At 40.2% G+C, this 22,316-nt stretch overlaps 1 pseudogene; it reads right to left on the reverse strand.

Moving 5' to 3' along the window:
• The window catches only part of LOC114682465, an 83,658-nt pseudogene extending 61,526 nt beyond the window's left edge, over window positions 1-22,132 (reverse strand).
• Window positions 22,133-22,316: the final 184 nt, after the last annotated feature.

Here is a 22,316-nt window from a genome sequence, read left to right on the forward strand (position 1 = left end):
GACAGGTACCCATGTGGTACATATCCATACAAACAAGAAAATACGCAATATCATTTAAATTTTTAAGACAAACACACCAGGCAGGAAGGTGATGTATCTGCAATCCAATGACTCAAAAGGCTCAGACAGTATTAATGTCATGAATACATGCCATCCTGAGAAAGAGAATGATACCCTCTGCCAAATTCTACAATTCAAGATATGAATGAAGCTCTGCCTCTGCTTCCCAAATGATGGGATTAAAGGCATGCGCCACCACCGACCGACTGATAACTGTTTTTGTTGTGTATACTTTTACTGTGTTAAAGTTAAAACTATTCATTTTTATTTACCAAAAAAGAAGAAATGTTGTGGAATACTTTTTTTTTTCTTTTCGGAGACAGGGTTTCTCTGTGTAGATTGCGCCTTTCCTGGGACTCACATGGTAGCCCAGGCTGGCCTCGAACTCACAGAGATCCACCTGTCTCTGCCTCCCGAGTGCTGGGATTAAAGGCGTGCACCACCACTGCCCGGAGTGGAATACTATTTTAAAATGGGTTAATTTGTATTCATTTTTATTTAACAAAAAGGAAGAAATGTTGTGGAATACTATTTTAATATGGGTTAATTTGTATATGCTGTGGAACATTTCTTTTAATAATGCAAAGATGTGATACATTCTTTTATGCTGCAGTTGTTTAAATCTATAAAGCTGTGATGCTTTGCCTGTCTAAAATACCTAAATGGTCTAATAAAGATCTGAATTGTCAATAGATCTGCAGGAACGGATTGGTGAGGCTAGCAGGCAGAGAGAAAAAATGGGAGGGGAAATTTGGGATGAAAAATGGAAGGAGCAAGAAAAGGAGAGGATAGCAGGGCCCAACAACCCAGCTACACAGTAAGCCTGAAATGCCCTTCCAGACATTCCTTTTACCTGACTCCTGAGGACTGGGAATCCTGTGGTGACCTAAACCCTTACGAATGAGACAGAATGGGGAGTGTATGGCAGCTAAACTGGAGAGCTGCTCTAATATCAAAGTCAGTGGAGACAGTAGAGAGGCAATCCATGGAAACCACAAGGTCCTGGAAGTGAAGACCTACTCCTGCAGAGAAGGTATTCTACAGCTGTTGGGAAGCCAAAGCCAGAGCTGGCAGGGTAGACAGACCCTAGCCCTGCAAGATTTCAGGTGAAGGAGGAAACATAGACAGTAGACATGTTAACATAAGGTTGGGGGGGGGGAGGACGTCTAATGAGCCCCTATCCCTAGACAAAGTTCTACAGGAATCTAATAACTATAGAGATAGAGTACTATTCTTTTCCAGGCTTGAGCCTTCTAGTTGGTTGTCCAAAACAAAGTGGTCTGCCCTGACATCATATACATACATGAAATACCAAATAGACTTAGCAGCTTATATTTAAATATTTATGTGCCTAGAAATATAAATCTATATGCAATAATAATAACAAAAGAAAAAGAGATAACCAATTTAAAACATAGTAAGTATGGGGAATGAAGTGACTAGAAAGAGGAAGGAGAAAGAAGTTCTTAGGTGTTTATATTTTAAATATTAATCTTAGGCCACAGAAATACATAGGGAAAATAAAATACAAATGGCTGACAAATGATTAAAAGTGTTTTATATACTTAGCTATTGGACAAATGCAAATGACAACCTCTGTCCCTGTGGAGGTTGGTGTTAAATCTTCAGCTATGTTTTTCAATTGTAATACCAATAATGTTCATGAAATTAGTAAAATTCCATGGGAAGGAATATGAATAGAGAATAGATAGAATGCAGAGATTAAAAGGGTGCAATGGCATGGGGGGGGGGTAAAGTGGGATGGGGGACTGTGCTGCAGGTCGCAGGAATATATCCTAAGAACTCAGCTGGTTAGGGCAGAGCCACTACCTAAAGGGATCAAGGAATTCCTTCAGAGGAAGCCCAATTCCAAGGAGCATTTGGTGTTATTTGGCTGTCTTCTGTTATGAAAATCACGTGTGCCATCATAGCTTTCGCTATTGATGTTTTTCCTAAGAAGTGCTAACAGTGTGGACTGATCACTATTTGGACATATACATTCAAAGTATTTGGAGAACAGCCTCAGGAAAGGTTTCCTCCCCCGCCCCAGCCCATCCATTTCTCCCCTTTCAGCACTGGAATCAGATATCTCCCTTAGCCACTTTCAAGGACTAAAAGAAAAACAATCCAGACCACCACATGCTAGTCTCCTGATTACAGGTAAATTCCACAAGGAGATACCACCTAGGTCAGGTGGACCTTAAGCAATGGCTTTACACAATTTAGTTTGGACCCTCCTTTCTTACAGCCTTACTAATGCTACTGAGTCCTAATCTCTTCTCTCTCTCTCTTGGTTTTTTGAGACAGGGTTTCTCTGTGTAGCTTTGGTGCCTGTCCTGGAACTCACTCTGTAGCCCAGGCTGGCCTGGAGCTCACAGAGATCCATCCACCTGCCTCTGACTCCTGAGTGCTGGGATTAAAGGAGTGTGCCACCACCGCCTGGCGACCCAAAACTTCATACCTAACCACTTCTCGGAATGTTGACTGAGCACATGGATCCCCTTTTTCATATACTAACCGGTCATTAGCACTCAGTTGACCTCTTCTTTTACCACTCCCATTTTGGGTTGTAAAAGAAGGCCCGACAGTCTCTACCTGAGGAAAATTCTTACCTACCTTTATAACCCCATAGAATTCAAGCCTGGTGGCCTTCTCTGCCAGAGGATTGCTATTGTTTGGGTTTATAATTGGATTCCTGGGAGACTTGGGGGGAATGTAGAGAACTTACAGGAGGAGAACTGAGGGGGGCAAAGAGGATTTTGACCAGAGAAAATGTGTGGAAAAGGACCTAGATGAGGCAGAATTAAGACAAGAGAATTAAGATAGAAATTAGAAGGAGGGGTAGATAAATATAGAGAGAAATCAGTCAAGAAAGAGCTAGGTATGAGAACAGAACTGAAGCTATGTAAATAGAATGTTATAACAGAGGAATTAAAGCAAGTGGGCTATAGAGCTCGGTGTGCTGAGATTTTATTTCCCAAAAATAGTCTTCGCCGTTTGCAGTTTACTCTCCTGAGCCACTGGGATGTATAGTATTAAGGATCACCCTTCTAATATTATACAAGAGGACTTGAAGTAAGTCATCGGGGGAGAAGGGAAAGAAATAAATGAAACAAAAGACCTTTTGAAAAACATATGGAAAGGTGGAGAGATGGCTCAGAGGTCAAGAACACTGGGTGCTCTTCCAGACATCGTGGGTTCAATTTCCAGCAAATACATGGTGGTTCACAACCATCTATAACAGGATCTGATGTCTTCCTCTGGCATGCAGGTATACACACAGAGAAATCATACATAAAATACAAATAAATAACATTTTAAAAAAACATGGAAATTACGATACATTAATATCACTAACATATACTCACATGCAGAGAAACACAAACAAACACATGGAAAAGGTAAAATAAGGAGAGAGGAGAGAGAGACAGAATTAAAATGGAGTTACTCTGAAAAAGAGCATTAGCCCTACAAAACACCAGAGGGTAACAAATAAAAACTCTGTGCCATGTATGAGTTACTTCTTTGGGAGTTCTTGGCAATTAGATCCCAAAGACTCCTCCAACATTACACCAAATTGCTCTTGGTTATCCTACAGAACTTGATGGTAAGACTTTATTGCCAAAGACACCATATGTTTGAGCCATAGAGCATGGCAAAATCAAAGGGGTAAAGCAGCAGAAGCTTTATCCTTACTGACTTGCTTTCACAGTGCTGGAAGGTGTTATGCAAGTTACTGGAAGAGACAAGTAATCATCACCCGTGCCAAACTACAAACACTTCAAGCTACAGTAATGACTGACCTGGCAAGAGCTGCCCACTGCTGCGACAGTAACACAAATATCATGGGAGTAAGCAATGACTTCCTGACTGTATCTGAGTCCCTCTCCACAGCATGAAATACATACCTGGCACCATTGTCAGACTAAGAACCTAAAAATAGATAAGGCACAAGCCTTAGGGAAGAATGTATTATTATTATGCTACTAAGTGGACATAGAATTAAACTGACTTAAAACAACTTACCAGTATATTCACAACTGAATGGACCTCCCATCCCTCAACTAGACTATGATTGACATGGTGACACGTATCTGGCCAAGGTGCAGAGAATAAACAACTGGGGAATGCTCAGTCTTAAAGCCACAGATATAGCTCAATCCCCTCCTAAGTCTCAGGGGTCATTGTGGAAGATGTGGGAGGAAGAACATAAAAGACAGAGGTGTGCTCTCTTCTCCCAGACCCAATCCCCAGAGACTTGTCTCTAGTGCTGGAACAGATCACCAGCTGAAGCCTCCCTTCCCACTCCCTGTCCACATATCCTGTGGATCCCACAGACCATCCTCTCTAAATCTCTCTCCCCACACTCCTTGCTTCATCCCAGCCACCAACACCAGCAGGCATTCCCTGTGAACACACCAGCAGAGCAGGCCAATAAATCAGGTGACACACAGTCATCACACTATCTCAAGATCCAGAGATGAAACAGAAACCAAGGAACATACACATACCCACTAAGGACAAACCCAGACCTAGAATCATCCCAAACCCAGATGCCTAGAGGCCAGCACAGGAACATAATCAATAACAGCCAAGGCTTTATGTGTCCACTAGAGCCCAGCTATATGAAGATGATAGAGGTGCTTAAAGAGGAGTTAATAAATCCCCTAAAGAAAGCCAGGAAAACACAAACCAACCATTGGGAAAATGAATAAATCCTTTAAATAAACCCAAGAAAAAGGAAACAAACACTTGAAGGAAATGAATAAAATAGTTCAAGACCTGAAAATGGAAAGAGAAGCATGAAAGAAAACACAAACTGAGGGACTCTGGCAATTAAAAGTTTAGGACTGCAAACAGAAACTACAGAGGCAAACTTCACCACCAGAATACAAGAAATGGAAGAGAGGATCTCAGGTTCTGAAGACAAGACAGAAGAAATGGGAACATCGGTCAAAGAAAAGGTTAAATCTGAAGAAATTCCTGACACAAAACACCCAAGAAGTCTAGAATATTACAAAAGAACAAATATAAAAATAAGAAAGAACAGAGGAAAAAGAAGAAACTCACGTCAAAGGCACAGAGATTACTTTCAAAAAATTATAGAAGAAAATTCCTCTAACATAAAGAAGGAGAGGCCTATCAAAGTAAAAGAGGCATACAGAATACCAAAGAGATTAAACCAGACAAAAAGTCCACTCACCACATGATAAACTAAATACTAAACATATAGAACAAAGAAAGAAAATAAAAGCTTCTAGAGAAAAACACCAAGAAACACATAAAGGCAGATGTATTAGAATTATACTTGAATTAGAATCAATGGAGATTCTAAAAGCCAGAAGGGCCTGGACACATGTGCTGCAGACTCTAAGAGACCACAGATGCCAGCCAAGACATAGCAGATGGAGAAACTAAGACATTCCATAATAAATTAAATTTAAACAATATCGAGCTACAAATTCAGCCCTACAGAAAGTACTTCTCAGAAGGAAAACTCCAACCCACAGAGGGTAACTACACCCAGGGAAACACAGGAAAGAAAGAATCTCACACCAGCAAAGTCAAAAGAGGGAAACATTCTCTCTCTCTCTCTCTCTCTCTCTCTCTCTCTCTCTCTCTCTCTCTCTCTCTCTCACACACACACACACACACACACACAAGAACAACAATATAATAGAATCAACAATCATTTATTATTGGTATCTTTCAATATAAATGGTCTCAATTACCCAATAAGAAGACACAGAATAAGTAGGGATGTGAAAACAGGGTTGATGCTACGGCCACATACAAGAAACATACCTCAACAAAAAGGGCAGACTTTACCTCATGGAAAAGGGTTGGGAAAAGATATTGCAAGCAAATGGACCTGTGAAGCATGCTGGTGTAGACATTTTATTATCTATCAAAATATTCTACCACCATTCCAAGTCCTCCAAATAGCTTCAAAGGCAGACTAAAATCCAGAATTGCATTTTATTCTTAGTTATGATAGTCCATTTTCACCCTGATGATCTAGGTATATACTTTGCTAAAATATATAAATATAAGTATAAAGGTATATAGTTTGATATTAATATCACCACATTATCACTATGTATTATAATTTGCTTACAATTTATCAAGAAAGTTGAAAATAGCAACAAAATGTATATCTAAAAATAGTAGCTCAAGAGTCTTATAAGGTAAAAACAGAAATTGCTATTTACATATTTTATGTACCTGTACTGCAATTGTCTAAGTATTTAATGGCCAAACATTAAAATGCACATTATCCAAGAAGAGATCTTAGATTTGATGAGCAAAGTGAGAAGCAAATATTACTTAATGTTACTCCACACCAGAAACAAACATTGCTGCTTTAATTAACAAGTAGAAATTGAAATCATTCTCTTGAAAAATGTTTAAGTATCTACACAATAACCTACAGAACAATGTGATCAGAGAGGACAAAAACAGAAAAATTATGGCATCAGTAATGATTTTAAAACAGCTTGATTTTGAAAACATTTAGGTATCTGTATGTACACATTATCACCTGTATATGAGTACACAAATAATAAAACCCAGAGGCAATCTACATGGTTATACACTGTGGAACTGAATAAAAGTTATGCTGGTCTGCATTAAGTCCTAGGATGGCAGTACAAACCTATGTATGCTTAATGCATTAAAAATAGACAGGCAAGACCATCTGAGTCAGATCCTTAGCACATATGCAAATCATCCTCACAAATAAATAAAGTAATACAAACATAGGAGAGCTAAGGAGCGGCCTCAGACAATAAAGGCAATTGCAACCAAGGCTAAAGACTAGTCTGATCCACAAGACTCAAATGTCAGAAGGAAACAAATTCTCTCTACTTGTTCTCTGGCCTCCACAAAAGCACTGTGGAGTCTGTGTGTATGTGAACAGTAGAACATTCAACATATGTGTTTACATCAATGGCACAAGTGGTGTGATTTTGTTCTTTCATTCCCCTAATGATAGGACACTTTGGGGTACCCTATAGACATTGCTGCTAACTGACTTCTGCTCCACTAATTTACACTTAATCATTTCTACTAATGCTCTTAACTTAATGGCTCTTCTGAATCTTATTCCGCTCTAATACTTCAATCAGTTCCCACTTAAGTTCCAAAATTCAATTTGCCTTATAGCAACAAAGTTCTCTCATATTAAACGAACTGTAGACATTTTCACCTCTCACTGTTCCTAATCTTTAATTTTTATTTTTATTTTGCGTGTGTATTCATACAAAGGTGCACATGTGTGTATGGGGTACTATGTTCATGAGGGGACCAGAGGACAACTTTGGGTGTCATTCCTCAAGGGTCATCCTGAGATTTGCTGGAGAATAAAGATCATAGCGTTTGATACCTGGAGCAGGTCACACCTGTTGTGTGATATTTGTTTGTGTCCTGTCAAATAAAGCTTGCCGGAAGATCAGAGGATGGAGCTAGCCACGAGTTAACCATAGAGGCCAGGCAGTGGTGCCTCAGACCTTTAATCCCAGCACTTGGGAGGCTCCCAAACTTAATACCTTTAATAGCAATAGGAGTCTAATGGTTTTGATCCCAGCACTTGGGAAGCTTGTCCATAGAGCAGGTCCTACCCACACCCAAAATTTCCCTGTTTTATATATTTGAGCAAAATTATCAAATTGCTTAAAAGCCAAACTTAAGAAAAGACAAAAATACTAGGTGCTCTCATAACCAAATCTTCCAAAGTCTTGGGAAGAGGATCAAATTATTTGAAAAGAGTAATGCTAAAAGATAAAGTAATTATGATGGCTCACATATTTATTTGTTTGTTTTTTTGTGTGTATTTTATTATATTATTTGATTTTATTTTCGGGCAAGGTCTCACTACACAGGCCACGCTGGCTCTAAACTCATGGTCCTTGTCCTGGTTGGATTTTCCTCAACATGACATAAGCTAGGGATACTAGGGTAGAGGATCTTCAACTCTAGGGAGGTTTCTTATTAATGATTTATAGGGAGGGACCAGCACACCGTGGAGCTGTACTATTCCTGGGCAGGTGGTACTGAAATACTTAAGAGAGCAAACAGAATATTAGGATGCCTGTTTGTTTTCTAATGAGAGGGAGAAAGAAGGGGTGTGGATTTGGATGAGAGAGGAAGATCAGGCAGGGGTTGGGGAAGGGTAATCATAATCAAAATATATTGCATGGAACCCTATTTTCAATTATAAAAGGAAAGGAAAGAAAAAAAAGAAGAAGAAGAAGAAGCCAGGAAGAACAAGCCAGCAAGCTGCATTCTTCCAGGTCTCTATTTCAGGTCCCGCCTCTCGGCCTCTACCTTCAGCTCCTGCCTGACTTGCCTGCATGATGGATGTGAACTGGACCTGGATGCCAAATAAACCCTCTCCTCCCCAAGCACTGAGTGAACTCAGTGAGTCTAAAATGAGCCCAGGAAGTAGAGAAGAGGAAACAAAAGAAGGCAGGGGGACAGAAGGGGAGGAAAGAAGGAATGGATTTCCTCAAGGTACATTCTATTCATGTACCAAATCCTAAATAATGAAGGGTGGCCAATGTAGGGATAACAAACCCAAACACAAATATTCTGTGTCAATAACACTGAATTTCTCAACATGATTGTGGTCAGTGATGAGCCTAGGTAGAAGAAAAGCAACTGCAATATGATATACTACCCTAGCACCCATAAAGTAAGTGAATGCTTCTTAAACAGCTTTCCTTACAAGGAGCACAACCTGTCCTCAGGGGCCTAAAAGAACACAGATTGGGACTGCAGGAAACTTTATTCCTTTTTTGTATTTGTCTGGATCTTCCTGGTACATTGTTACTGCTACAGAAAAGTAATAATAGCTTCCCTTAACATAAACCCACGTTTCCATACTTCCACAGGACTGAAGATATATCCTGCATTTAAGTAATCCATACTCAAAAATGTGAACTTTCAACTGAAGAACAGGAAATGTCCATCCCAATGATTGTCTACTTGCAAACAAGAGCTATATTTGTTAGCAGATTTCACATTAGCTGCAATATACAATCATTAATTTAGACATATATTAGGAGAGAAAATAACTGCAAGATAAATGATACTTCAGTGGGCACACACCTGTAATCCCAACTCTTGGAACACAGCAGGATTATCCCAAATGTGAAACCAGCCTGGTTTACATAGATGAATTCCAGAAAAACTGTCCAGCAAATAAGCTCAAATATATCAATTAATTCAATAATTAAAATTTTATAAACAGGGTAAATGTAGTTTAGCAACAATATTTTTTAGACTGTGTGACAAAAAAAAAAAAAAAGACACTTCCTTACACTCAGTCTCAATACTGTCCAGAAGAAAAGCCTGAGTCTTCATTCAAAGATAGGATACATGAAACAAAAAAGCCTTAATATTGAAGAAATGAAGTCATCTAACAGCACAATTATCCTACTGCAAGAAAACCCACAGAAATAAAAATTAATACAAAAAAAAGTTAAGCAATAGGATTGATCTATTTACTGAAATCACACCAAAGAAAAATATTTTCAAACCTCAGACAACTATTTCTAAGGAAGGAAGCAGCTCAGTGGTAGAACTCCTGCCTGGCATGATGCCTGCCTGGGTTTCACACAAAACATTAAAATTATCTAGAATAATGGGGAATCAAAGATATGCAAAAACAAAAAAACATAACTGTAAAAGCAAATGAACTTTTCAGAAGGAAAGCTGAGTGATAATCATGATTTAGAACTAATTTGTATAGACTTGTATGGTGATATTTTATTTGTAGTGAAATGTGATTTTAATTGTATGTTAATAAATAAAGTTGCCTGGGGGTCAGAGCTATTAGAGACATAGCAAGAGCATGGCAATGGTGGCGTACACTTATGCCAGCACTTGGTAGGCAGAGCTAGGTAAGTCTCTGTGTGTTCAGAGATACAGCCAGCATTGGAGACACATGCCTTTAAGACCTGGAGGGCTGTACTTACAGGCAGTGATGAGGCAATCACGTGTTTGGGTTTACAACCAATGAGAAGGCAGAACAGAAAGACTATATAAAGACAAACACACAGGAAGTAGGTCTCTTTCTGAGAGGTAGGACTACCGCAGGAGGAAGGGTAAGGTTTTTGCTCTGAGCTCTGACCTCTTGGCTTTCTTCTTTACATTGGTTCTGTGTTACTTATTTAATAAGATGGTTGGTTACATCTACAGACTTGGGCCAAACGGGCAAAAAGTAAACAGAAAGCACACAGGTCTGCATGACAAACAAGATTATTCCTCCACTCTGAATCAAACCCTGCAGGATGAACAAAGGAGCAACATTTTCACATTTTACTTGTTTAGTCATAGGCTGGACAGTGGCTTGTGTGGGGTAAGAGCATCAAGACAAGGCCATCCTCAGGTGAATATAGAATTCAAGGCACCTGGACTACTAAAGACCACTTTGCAAAAACAGTTAAGTCTGGCTTGAAATTTTTGGCCACATATGTTATTCTACTTATGCAAAGTAAAACAACACTGGCATTTAGTGGTCATTTAAGAAAGATCTTAGCCATATGTGGTGGCACACACTTTATTCCAGGGCTCCAGAGTCAAAGGCAAGCAGATCTCTGAGCTTGTAGCCAGCCTGCTCTGCTCAGCAACTCCAGGCCCACCAAGGATACATATTGAGACTGTTTCAAAGAACCCAAAGCCAAGGTCAGGCATGCTGGTGTAAGCCTTCATTCCCAGCACTTGGGAATCAGAGACTGGAGGATCTGCCTGTGAGGTCAAGGACAGCCTGGTCTACATAGCAAGTTCCAGCACAGCCAGGGCTACATAGAAAGAATGTGTCAAAGTCAGAGCAATGTCTTATGTCATTACATCTAAATAGCAAAGTTGTTGAGCAGTCAACCCACAAGAGTCTTTATAAATTGAGTGTCTCCAACAGGCACAGCCTTTTATGTTATTGATGAAACAACAAAATGATTTTTCTAAACCACCAATATTAAATGCAAAAGTATTTTATGCATCCTCTCCTCATAGTAGCCAAAGTATTCCAAATAACATACTTTGCAGATATAAATATTATGACAACCAGAGCAGACTAGTTCTATGACATCAGAGCTTTTCAGAACATGTTGCTACGTCATACAAATGACGAATAACAAACTGAACAAAAAATTCAATCCTGTATAAATTTATTCACCACACATCCCAAATGTTTATTAACTACTAGTACTGTTTTTAAAAGTTTCTTTGCAGGTGTATGTGGGTGTATATTTGTGTGTAAATTTGTGTGTGTGGTCTGTGTGTCTGGGTATGTGTGAAATATGTATATTTATGTTTGTGTGTGTGTCTTTATATTTGTTTGTATTTGTGTTTGTGTATGTTTGTGTTTGAGTGTGTGTGTGTACATATTTGTGTGTGTGGTATATGTGTTAATGTATGTGATGTGTGCATTCATTTGTATGTATATTATGTGTCTATTTGTGAATGTGTGTGTTGGTTGTGAGAGAGAGGTGAGTGTATCTGTTTGATGTGTAAGTGCAGGTACATACTATACCTCATGTGTACTGACCAATGGAAACCGTTCAGGACTTGGTTCTTCCTACCATGGGTTCCCAGGAACAAGCTTATTGTGCTTGTACAGCAACATGCTTTGATCTGATGAGTCATCTCAAGATCTCACAACTACATATAAATAAACTTTATAAAATAATTGCTGACACCTAAAATCAGTGAAAATAAACTGTTTTCAGTAATTGTTTTTCAAACATACAAGAATAAAATCAAGTTTACTACTGAACCATCCTAGGTTAACTTCATGAGTTGGGAGATTTTAGTGCTTAAAATAATTTTATCAAAAGCAACAGTGGCTTTTATCAAAAGCAACAAGTTTCAAAATTCACTATATCGCTTGACTATGTAGTTACTAACACCAATTTGAAACTTCTTTTTTTAATTTTCTTTTCATTTTTTAAGACAGGGTTTATCTGTGTAGCTTTGGAGTCTGTCCTGGAACTCACTTTATAAACCTGGCTGGCCTCTGTACTCAAAGAGATCCACCTGCCTCGGCCACCTGCCCAAGTGCTGGGATTAAAGGCGTGCACCACCACGGTCTAGCAAGTTTGAAACTTAATTGCAAAAAATTAGGTAGATGTCTTTGTCACACACAGGACAAAGTTGTCCATTTAAGATGCATACAAATTATAACACCATCCATTGGTATAGGCTGGTGACAGAGAAGTCCTTAAACTTTAAAAAATACAGAATATCTGTAGGAGCAAATAATCCCTCTAGTGTGAATATTCCACATATCAAGTTGAGAGTTGCTCCTTCAGTGAAACTCTCTAGAGCTGCATTTAACTAGTTTTATTTAAAATCCCATTTTCTCAGCTCCATCTCCTAACTGCTATGCCTCAGAGTAACTCAGATGATGTTGAGTAGCTGTAGTGAGTGAGCTCTTCTTACTACAATGCTGATAAGCAGCCAAATTTGGATACCATGACTCCACATTTACTGAGATGTTTTTAAATCCTCCATATCAACACCCACAAATATGTGTTGGCACAATGGATGTGAACAAATGCTCACAGTCTCTGCAGCCTTGGTTATGAAGCTCTCATTGGCTGAAACACTTTGCTTTTTAATTCTACAAGAAGAGGTGAACATAGTCCTTCAGATAGGTCACTAACATTCAACTATCCAGAGGATTATATGGCATATATCCACAGCACTCAGAAGTTGGGAGGAAAACTGCCATGAATTGGTAGCCAGCCTGGGCTAGATAACAAAACAACAAAATTAAAATTCCATTCAGGATAGTAAGAGAAAGCCTAAGAATTTCAAGTCACTGAAAAACTATTCAACCTCAGAATGGCATGAGTTGAACAACATTTTCACTACAGCACTCTGGTTCCTGTATGGGAAATAACATTTACAAACCTGTACTGTAACTGTGGAAATCAAAATGGCAGTTCCTCATAAAGTTGGGAGCAGATCTATCCCAAGATGCCGCTATACCACTCTTGGGCATATAGCCAAAGGATGCTCCATCCTACCACAGGGACACAAGCTCAACTATGTTCACTGCAGCTTTATTCCTAATAGCCAGAAACTAGAAACAGCATAGATGTCCCTCAACCAAAGAGTGGAGAAAGAAAATGTGGAATATTGATACCATGGAGTGTTACTCAGTTATTAAAACGAGGACATCATAAAACTTGGAGACAAATGAATGGAACTAGAAAAAAAATTCATTCTCAGTGAGTTAACTGAGACTCAAAAAGACAAACATACTATTAACTCCCTTCTAAGTGGATATTAGCTGTAAAGTAAAGGATATTCATGCTACAATTCCACAGACTCAGAAAGGCTAATTAACAGGGAGGGCTCCATGAGGAGACACATGGATCTTCCTGGAAAGAAGAAACAGAATAGATTTTCTGGGTAGACTAGGGGTGGGTGGGGAGGGGGCAGGAGAGAGCTGCAAGGAGAAATGGAGGTAGGGAGAATGGGGAGACCACTGGATGGGAGACAAACTGTGCCAGGAAAAGTGTGGTCTTGACCAATGTTACCCAGCTACCTATGATTCTATGTGTATAGAAATGAAATAAACAGGGATGGAGAGATGGCTCAGAGGTTAAGAGCACCGCTTGTTCTTCCAAAAGTCCTGAGTTCAATTCCCAGCAACAACATGGTGGCTCACAACCATCTGTAATGAGATCTGGTGCCCTCTTCTGGCTTGCAGGGATATGTGCAGACAGAACACTGTATACATAATAAATAAATAAAAAAGAAAAGAAAAGAAAAAGAAAAAAAAGAAATGAAATAAACACAGATTTCACAACTTCCAAAAAATTAACTCAAAGTGACCCTTATCACACTTATAACACTGTTATGTTTCTGACCCTCAAGCTACTGGTATTTCTTCCAAAGACAGAAGCCCCATGCTCTAATGCTTTCTGTAGATGGATGTGATCTCTCATCCCCTTATGGCTCCTTTTGGTTTCAGGTAAACACAGCCTCACTGATGCCCAATTCCAAAACAACACAGAAAAATAATTTAAAGTCTGCTTCTTGACACATGGATCATGGCACAAGATGTGGAATCTGCCCTATCCACCTGCCCAGCACCATGGACACCTAAGAAATCTCTGCAGATCAGAAACTCCCTTTGTCCCCTGGAAGTGAACTTCACTGAATCATACCATGGTGACGGGTGGTAGCAGAAATTTAGAAGTATTCTAATCATGTATTGCTCAAGGATGATCCACATCACCTCTTTCAACCACTTCCAAAACTATTTGTAACATTTAGAAGATAAACGTGAAAGTGGAATGCAATATTCAGAACTTCTAGCAATCAGACCTTTACTTTTTCCAATTTCTTTTCCTACCAAACAACAGAAGCTATGCTCTTCAGGAGGAGTCTAATCAAATAATACTGCACAAGGGGACACAGTGTCTTAAGGACATTGCTGACTCAGCCTACAGTGGCCCTGGAATTGACAACCACAGCTCCATGTGGTGGGAAGAGTTGGGTTCTCAGGATCTGAAGCAACCCCTCCACAAAGGCCCTGGCCCCAGACCACTACCAGCTCCATAGTCCTGGTTTTAGAGATGGAGCTCTGTTTCATTCTCAATATATCAAGGCCTTAGGCCAAGCTCCCATTGACTGGGCCCCAGGCTGGTATTCCCTCTCCCAAGAATGTTCTTCCTCCCTGCCTGAGGGCCTAAATGAAAGCCTTGCTTGACCAGGCCAGTCCTTAACACAACAGTGGTTTACTTTTCAAATAATTGTCACCTGGTGTCATACTGCTCATCTCTCAGAACTATGCTTTTCTCAAGAAAACTGGAACTTGAAGGCACACCAGGCCTTAAGGGAGGTTGTGACCCTGTAATGCCTCCTTGAGTAGCTTGTTAGAGGCCTGTTCTTTGATACAGGAATGGGCCTAGTGCCTGGTATTCAGGCAGGGGTGTCTCCTTTGTGATGGTTTGGAGCCAAATGTCTGGACAATCCTGGTGAAAAAAATATGTATTATGGCATCCTTATCTCTACCAGGCCTGGTTAGCACAGACTTATGTTTGGGGTGCTTTAGAGGCAGTCCTCCCTTAGCTACATTCTACTTTTTCAGACTTACTACCTACTAAGCATTGGTCAATCCTTTCCATCACCAGTTCAACTCTACTCTTCATCACAGGGAAGTAGAGGAGTGCTACCCCACACAAGAGATGCCCTTTTCAACCTCCACAAAATTAACGGTAAATGATCTTACCGGTAAAGGTTAAATGCAAAGAGCTGAATGTCAAGAAGATACTCGAAATTAGGCCTCTCTGAGTTTGGAAACCTGCCTGCCATGGATGCGCCAAAAGCATGGTGTTGTTGACTACTAACATGTTTCTACACACAGTTCCCTGTTCCCAATGTTCTGCAAAGAGGCAGCCCATAGAGCAAAGTTATTCCAAGGCCTGTGCCACGGTTCAGGGAGTGCAAGGACCGCGTGGGAACTCACAGAGCAGGGTATTTGGCTGCAGATTCACACCCAGTCCTTAGGAGGACCCAACACACTTGCTCCAGCACGTTCCCATCTGCTCTTCCCGATCTGGGGACAGGAGCCCATCGCTCACCAAGGCATGGCTTCCCAGCTCGTCCATGGCCCCTCAGGGTTCCCAGCAGCGGCACTCACAGCACAGCACACCACATGTAAACACTGGCGCCAGCTGCTCTGCTAAGCCAAGCCCTCAGACTCCCGGAAGGGCCCTGCACCACTTAGACTGGCAGTTCAGCCCCGAGGGACCTGATTGGCTAGTCAGGCCTGAGTGACAGGAGCACCTCCCTTAGGGTTACAGTGTGCTTAAAGACGCAGCACAATGGTTGCTGTCTCTGCCTCCCTCCCCAGACCCAGACCTTTTCCAGGCTGCAGAGGTATGCATTTCAATAGCACTTGCTCTGGCTCCTCCTAGAGGAGCCTTAGGCACTTCCGCTTCTTCCTCCCGGACACAACGTGACTAATTTGCACAGCCATTTCCACAATGTGGAGTGGAGTGATTTCCTGTCCCACAGGTGGAAGGGTGCCCAAAATATTCACAGTTTTAAAGAGAGATTTAAGGACACAAAAGGAGATGTTTGTTCGGTGGCTTCACGCTGAGGTGAGGTGAACTGAAGGTCCTTTTACCTGTTAGTCACAGCACTTCAGAGAACCAGGGGAGAAATGCAGGCACCAGATAAAAACACAGAATGATAGATTTGTCTCCCACCAGAAGGCTGAATGATGGCTCCATTGCTGTCCAAGTTTTCTTCCGGAATTCAGGCCAAAGTCTTGACAAATGAATAATAGTAAAAAGAGTAGTCTTCAAAGTAAGTTGAATAGTTAGAGAATAATGGAGCTAGGAAGAATGTCTATATGAGAACTATTGTTAGCCAGCACATCTTTTTCAGTGGGCAAGTGAAAAAAAAAAAACCCCACAACTGCATTTTTTAAGGTTGTCTTCATGAGCAGGACTAGTAAAAATTAATCTCTCCATGTGTGTAAAAAGTGAATTTATTCGAATGTCTCCCGAGCCGTGGTCCAGCCAGTCCAACAACGGCTGTCTACCAATGGAACATTAAAGACTCCAGTAGATGTTCAGCCCATGAGGCATGTCTCAGCTGGTCTTCAGTATACACCAAAATTAACAAGATGTAGGCTGCAATGCTAGTAAAGAATGAACTTGGTAGCCAGACCTGGGGCAAGCAGACAAAGAGAGAGTTTCCTTCTTCAATATCGTTTCATATGTAGTCTGCAACAAGAAGGTGTGATCCAGATTAAGGTGGATCTTATTATTTGTTTGAAGAGGTGGGTTTATTTTATATTATTGTTTTGTTTTGTTTTGTTTTTTTGGTGTTTTTGAGACAGGGTTTATCTATGTAGCCCTGAAACTCATTCTGTACAACAGGGTGGCTTCAAACTTAGAGAAGTTGACTTCCTCTGCCTCTTGAATCCTGGTATGAAAGCTGTGTGCTGCCACCAAGATGCCAAAGGTGGATCTCATCACCTCAAATGATCCAGATTTACGATGGGTCTTTAAGTTCAAAACCTTTAAGAAAATTCCCTGACAGGTGTACCCAACAAATTGGGTTTTCGTTCATTCCATAGATAGTCCATTTAGGTACCAAAAATAGCCATCACAACAGCCAAGACAGAGAACTGAGAAAGATTTCTTACCTGCAGGAGGGAAGGAGAGCATGGGAGTCATTTCCAAAGCAGTGTTTTTCCTAAACAAAGGAAGCATGGGGACTTACTGAGGGAGTCTGCACACATTCATGGAGAGTTCTGCCTATTCCTAAGCATGCTCAGTTAGCAAATCCACTTCTAAACACAATCACAATGGAAAAGCAGGGACATTTGGGACATTCTTAGCTCAAAGTCATGCCAGAACATATATAAATTATCAAAATAATGGAAGGAAATGACCTTGTACCACAAGGTCTAAGCTGAAAATCAAGGAAATGACACTATGAAAGTAGATTGCTTTGGAGCCTATGCTACATGTCAACCTTGATGTTTGATCTAAAAGATAGCTGTACCAATCCACAGTTCTCACAGATACAAAAGACAGAGAACACAAATACAGAAAACATCAAGGAAAAGTCACCTAGCAGCACTGTATACTCTGCTCTTAGATCAGTGGTTATGATGAGCTCTGTTAACCTCAGAACAAAGCTGCTTTTGCCTCTGAGCAGGCTGGCTCAGGGGAAGTCCACAGCTGCTTCTCTCTAAGCCCAGAGGAGTTCGTTTTACCTAGCCCTGGCTGCTGTCTGTCTCAGAGTTGTGACATCACTATAGAAAATTCCATTCTTTCCTTTTTCTAATTTAAAAAAAATTTCTAGTTATATGCTGTTTTTCCTGAATGTGTCTGTGCACAGTACCTAAGACACCAGAAGACAGGAGATGCCCGAGCCTGGAGCTACAGCAAATGGTTAACTACCATGTGGGTTCTGGGAATGGAACCTGGATCTTCTGTAACAACACCAAGTGCTCTTAACTGCTGAGCCACCTCTCTAGGCCCTCCTTTTTTTTTTTTTAATTAAATTTTTTCTATTAGAACATATTACATCAATTTCCCCTCTTTCTCCTCCCTCCATTCATTTCCACATACTTCCCTTCCAATTTCCTCCTTGTTAAGTATATATGAATAAGTACACTGAAATATATGAATACATACTGCCCAGTCCATTTTTGTTATTTGTATGTATATGGATTAAGTCTGACCATGTTGTACTTAGGGAGCTCTTCCCTGCCTCAGAATAATTCACTCACCTGAAGTAGAGTCCTACTTTGTAATCAGCATCAGGTGTCTGACCTGGACTAGGCTGCCTTGTATAGGAATCATAATCAAGAACAGACAATTTGGATTGGAAAATGCTTGAGTAGTTAAGAGTACTGAAGAATCTTCCAGAGCACTCAGCTTCCATTCCCAGTACATATGGAAGCTCACTACTGTCTGTAACTCCAGTTCCAGGGGTTCTGACAGCATCTCCTGGCCTCCATCGTCACCTGGCATGAGTGGAATACAAAGACACAGAAACAAAAAAGCCATACACATAAAATCATGACTGAAATTAGATTTTTTTAAAGCCACAACAACAAAAACCATAAGAAGAGATGACTTGCAACATGAAACTTATTTTTCAAACCGTGTGTGGTGGTGAACTCTTTTATTACAGAACTCCAGACACAGAGGCAGGAAGATAACTGGAGTTTTAAAGCATGTGCTACATAGAGAACTTAAACACACATCCACCATCCACAGAATGTTAAAAAAATGAATAATAAAGAGTACAGGACTTTTGGGACAACATCTCTAAAGTCATTTCAGCTGCCAGCTTTTGTTCCCTGTGAAATCATTCTCAGAAATGAATATATCCGAGCACATCAGCAGAGCCAGGTGATCTCCATGAATTCACACCTGCTTAGCCTACAGAGTGAGTATGAGAGTAAGACACGTCTAAATAACACACAGTAACATACACACACACACACACACACACACACACACACACACGAACACACACATATTTAATATAATTTTGCTTTGTTGTTTTAGACAGGATCTCATTAGAAAGCTCCAGCTGACCTGGAATTCCTTATATATAGTTTAATGAACAGTACATACATTGAATCTCATAAAACAAATTCTGATAAATATTTCATTCTATAGCATTGGCTCATTATTCAAAGCATGACAGTTTTCTATACAAGAGGGAGCTTCCAAACAATATTTACTTCATATTTACTTATATTTGAAGAGAACTGGAAGTGGGGAAATTTTACACTGTTTACATGCCTATAGGTTATTTTTCTTCATCCAATCATTCTATGTAATCGATAACAATCTTTTCTTAAACTCTTTCTATTTTAGAAACATTTTAACAAGTGTGTAAATTGAGCTGATTGCACATTTTGTTTTAATGCTAAGATTCCAACTTTTGAAGCTTAAACAATGCTTATTAAAGTAAATATTCCAGCTACCAGTAAACCAATGAATTTTTAAAATCTACTATGTATACAGTGTTCTGCTTCCATGATACCTACAAGCCAGAAGAGGGCACAGAATCTCATTATAGATGGTTGTGAGCCACCATGTAGTTTCTGGGATTTGAACTTAGGACCTCTGGAAGAGCAGCCAGTGCTCTTAACCTCTGAGCCAATTCTGCAGCCCAAACCAATGAATCATTAAGGAGAAACCCACAAAGACAGCTGACCACTGCTCCTAGGAGCTCACAGACTGTTGATCCACAGCTAGGGACCGACCTAGGCCCTCTGCATGTGGGTGACAGCTGTGTAGCTTCATGAGTTTGTGGGACTCCTATCTCTGGGATCAGGACCTCTCCCTGGTGCTTGAGCTGGCTTTTGGGAACCTATTCCCCATGCTGGATTGCTTCTCCCAGTTTTGATGCAGGGGGAGGATCTTGGTCCTATGATGACTTGATGTGACATGCTTTGTTGACACCCATGGGAGGCCTGCTCCTCTTTGAATGGAGAGGGAGGAGTGAATGGGGACTTAGTAGAGGTGGTGGGAGGGAACAGGAAGAGACTAGGGAGGTGAACCTGCAGTTGGGATATTAACTAAATGAAAAACTTTAAGTAATAAATAAAAAATAATGTTTTTCTAAAATTGTTAAAAAATTTTCCAAGTATTGATTGAAGTTTTTGGAAGATCACACTTTTTCTTATTTTACTGGGAACCAAAAAAGAAAAGGAAGTCATCAAAACACAATTATAGTATTATTTGTTGTGCTATCAACAAATTGAGTTAAATAGTAGTAATTGTTATGTTACATGATATACTGAATGAATGAATATACTGGATTCCTAGGTTTTCTATTCACAACACAGAAGGACCAACTACACAAGTCTGTGCATAGTAGGAGCCATTGTTCATTGTATCAAAAGTAAAATCTGAAGAGTGTTTCTTGTAGATTTCCTCTCTGAAGGGTAACTAATCTGGTACTAAGTATGAATGTTCACAAGGAAGTATGATATGTTCTCCTATTTTTTAAGCTACGTGAGGAAATAGTGAAGCCATACTCTTGAGAAAGGCTAAAAGTATAACTTTGTTTCTACACCATAATTTATCAGACCATGAAATTTTTGGTGGGGCCCACCCAAGGCTCCATGATAAAGTACGTGAAGTATTTAGTTTACATTTAACCCAAGGTGGGAATAATGACAAGGTAGCTCCTTGTGCTCCAATTGCACAGAAAGGCAACTGAATCAAAACTCTTCCTGTAATTGACATAGTAAAATGACTTTTAGACATGTAAAAACAGCTTAGTCAGGAACCCCCTACACCCAAGGCTGCACCTGATGACCAGAACCCAGTGACATCACTCACTCAAAACAAGCAGACTCCATGACACCCACTGGACAGTCTATAAGCAAAGACCAAGAGAAATGCTCTGCACATCTGGAAAGATGCCACCTTGATCTGCCCTGTGTCTAGAGCATCTCTCCCAGGATGCTAACCCTCAAACCAGAGACTTCTGAGAGACTGCACCTTCACCAGCAGTAGAAGCTTTAAGAAAAGCTGTCATGCCCAGCTCAGAAATCATGTGCTCATAGGAATGATGAGATAATTTCGGCACTTCAGTGACCCTGTTGAACTTACTCATGAGGCCACAGCTGAGAACCCCTGGTCTTATTATCTTCCCATCCCCCTTTTGCCCAGGAAAAACCAGATGAGCAAAGGTAATTGGTTCTCTTCTACCTTGAATATCATTCTAACACACAGGCCAACTTAAGGGCACAGTCTGGTACTTTTGTCCTGGTCACTCTACAGAGTTTGTTTCCATGAAAAAAACACGGATTTTCTCAAAGAATCGGGATATTTAAGATGCCTTTGCTTTGAGAGACAGTGCCATAGAAAGAGTTCTTGGACAGTCTTAGCAATGAGTCAGTGGTTGAAGTGCAGATGTTTACAGTGTTCTCAGAGATGTGATCCACAGCAGGAGTGGGGGGGTTTCTGAGTGCAACTACTTTGGATTCTGTCACAGGCAAGTAGTTGTGCACAGAGGACTGTCAGGGAGGGGAGATGTTCTTGGTCTTGAAGCCTGATTCAATAAATGCCTCTGAAGTCATTAAGGGAAGCAGGGTAACTGTGCAGTTTAGTACAACTGGCAGTGACTTCTAGGGTGAGAGCACTGTTCTTGCCAAAAAGCTCCAAGAGCCACAGCTAAAACTCTTTATGCACAGCCCCACCCCTGCAAATGTCCAACTGCCTTTGACTCTGGGGCTCAGATACAGGTGAGCAGGATGCTATTATTATCTGTTCAGCAGGTTGGGGGATTTTGCTGCAAGATTTTCTTTGTGAGAAATTCTTGGAATTCAGACTGATGCTGGAGATGTTTCTAAATTGGAGATGTCTAAGGTTGGGGGTTGTGATTTTTATTGTGTCCATGGTTTATTTTGTAATTCTCAGGACACACTAGATCAGTAGATTAGGGGCAATAGCAGAATGGATGGGGAGTGTTTCTTCAAATAGTTTCATTACGGATTTATAGTATCATTCTTAAATTATTTAAAAAAACAAACACCAGAAACAGAAGAAGCTTTTTCAAACTGCTTCTGCAAATCCAATATTACTGAAATACTAAAATCCAGAAAAAGATAAACAAAAAAATAAAACTACAGAAATAATACAAATGCAATAAATAATAATCTGAGAAAAGGAGTAGCATTTTCATATACCAATAACAAGCATTTTGAGAAAGATATCATGGGAATATTCTTATTCAAAGTAGCT

This window comes from Peromyscus leucopus, chromosome 5 (genome assembly GCF_004664715.2).
Source record: "Peromyscus leucopus breed LL Stock chromosome 5, UCI_PerLeu_2.1, whole genome shotgun sequence".
In the NCBI taxonomy this organism is placed as follows: domain Eukaryota; kingdom Metazoa; phylum Chordata; class Mammalia; order Rodentia; family Cricetidae; genus Peromyscus; species Peromyscus leucopus.